This window comes from Rattus norvegicus, chromosome 8 (assembly GCF_021556685.1).
Source record: "Rattus norvegicus strain SHRSP/BbbUtx chromosome 8, alternate assembly SHRSP_T2T, whole genome shotgun sequence".
In the NCBI taxonomy this organism is placed as follows: Eukaryota; Metazoa; Chordata; class Mammalia; order Rodentia; family Muridae; genus Rattus; species Rattus norvegicus.
In genome coordinates, this window is record NC_141541.1 from 101,063,359 (window position 1) to 101,066,008 (window position 2,650).

A 2,650-nucleotide genomic window follows, 5' to 3' on the forward strand; every position below is an offset into this window, starting at 1 on the left:
CATTATGCTAGGTTTTCTTCTAGTCTATTCTTAGATGTGAGAGGAAAGCAAAGTCATCTTAGCCCAGTCAAAATGGCCAAGGTTAAAAAACAAACAAAACAGATGCCTGCAAGGACTCAGGGAAAGTGGCTACAGATTTGCTGCTGGTAGGGTGCAAACTGGTACACCCACTGTGACAATAACTGTGGATGTGTCTCCAAGAGCTGAAAATAGGTCTATCACAAGATTTAGCAACGTCCCTTTTATTTTATTTTTTTTTCTTTTTTCTTTTTTTCGGAGCTGGGGACCGAACCCAGGGCCTTGTGCTCGCTAGGCAAGCGCTCTACCACTGAGCTAAATCCCCAACCCCGCAACGTCCCTTTTAAACGGACACCAAAAGGACTCTTTATCTTACTACACAGGAGCTTGCCTATCAATATTCATTGCTGTACTATTCATAACAGCCAAAATTTGAAAACAGCTTAGGAGCTCGCTCATCAAGTGACGAATGGATAATGAAAATGTGATACATTTAGATAATGAAAAGTTATTCAGCTCTTAAGAAAAATAAAATGAAGAAATCTATAGGAAAATGGATGTAGCTAGAAAGGATCATCTGGAGTGAGAGGTAGAAGACCCAGAACAAAGCACTTCATGCTTTCTTTTGTAGGTAGAGGTTAATTATTGTCTTTAGATGTGTGTGCTACGGTCAGAATATCCACAGAAGTTAGGGAGCTAATAAGGGAGCAAGAAGGAGTAGGGGAAGGAAGGAAAGGGAAGTAGAGTGTCAGAAAGAGACATGGGGGAAATTAGATCAGTACAAGAAGAGGTGACTAGAGCCCGGGTAGAGAAGACATTGTGGGGAGAGATGACTCTTCCCTGTCTTTGATAAGATGATCATATGTGACACTTGTATGGGTCTCAAAATCTACAACATTGCGTTACCACTTTCTTATTCTACCCCGAGAGAAAATGAAAAGTACAGTTAACAAAAAAAAGTAGCTTTTAAAACGCTTTTTCTTGGGGGGGGTTATTTCATCTTACAATTTTTAGTCAGCACATCATTCAGGCAAGTCAGGGAAGGAACGCAAAGCAAAAATCTGGAAGTAAGGATTGATGCAGGGGGTGGGGCATGGAGAACTGCTGTTTTCCTGCTTTCCTGCCTCACTCAGGCTGCACCCAGGACCACCAGCCAAGGGGTGATGCCATCCATAAAGTGATGTGTCCTCCCACATCAATTAATCAAGAAAGTGAACAACAAGTTTGCCCACAGTTAATCTGGGAGACACATTTTCTCAAAAGAGGATCCCTCTTCCCAAATAACTATAGCATGTGTCAAGTTAACATAAAACTAGATAGCATGGTTTTTCACTCAAGAAACCCAGGGCACCAGGAACATAACAAATAACTATTATTTAATGAGTCAAAATTTCCCAGTGCCTAATAGCTTATTTAAAAACATTTTCATATTAAAGCCTTACTGCTAACTTGGATCCTATATTACACTGATCTAACAATGTTTCAACCCTGCTCTGGAGGAATGAAGATAGGTACATCCCTTAAATGTCTCAACATGACTGTTATTTTTTTGTGAAACCATCATCACCGTTTTTTTTTTTTTTACTTTCGTTTGGATCTTTTTAGAGACAGACTATGTTCTGTAATAAGGAGTAAACATAGTAAAATTCACTCAATTATTTGTTAAATTTTTTATTATTCAGTCTGTGGCTTAAAATTCATATTTATAATAGTTCATCATCTGGAAAAGACATGTATATTCCTATATGGTGAGAAGTCAAGACTAAGATATGAAATTATGGGCAAATATCTAAGGACTTGATAAAGCAGTTGCCTATCACATATTGGGAGTTGAAGGAAGTGAGTTGGGTCACTGTGAGTCCGTGAAAAAGAGAAGCTCACAGTCACCTGTATTGAGTGATGTGCGCTGGAGAGCAAGAAGAGAAGGAACAACTCCTGAGAGTCTTGCGTAGGATATGGACAGGGAGAGAGGTTCTGGGTATCACCCTTCCTCAAAACCTCAAAACTTCATCTGCCCAACACACATGAGCAGACATTTCTTTGGAAGGTTGGATAAAATGTAAATTCATGAAGTTATTAACAGTTTTTCGATTGCCTTTATAAGCCAAACACATTCAAAAACAAGAAAGAACTAAAGAAGTAGCTGATGACATGCTTACTCTTTCTTCTGGGAAGAGGAAGGAAACTAATGGCGGACAGCATCGTTGATGTGCCTTGTCCGCTGTGGGGACGGAGAAGACTGGCCTCAGCAGACACTTGCAGAGGACCAGTGTCTGTCCATCTCAGAGTCCCTGGGAGAGAGCTGACAAGGGTTTAACTGTGGCAGCTTTCAGCCTCAGTTTTCTGTGGTTTTCATATTTATTGCTGAAGATTTAAAACTTGGTCTGGCTTGAAAAGAGGTACTGTTATAGATATTCAGACCCAATGTAATCAGTTGTGAGGGCCAATGGACAACTCCAGAGAGTTGGTTCTCCCCTTCCGTCATAAGAGTCCATGGGAGTAAAGTGAAGTCATCAGACTTTACAGCAAGTAAGTCCCTTACCTGCTGAGCCATAATGTTGGCCCCTGATACTCTATAAAAATATTGCTCATGGCCCTCTTAGTACTCTCTCATGATCTTTCTGTAAACTCT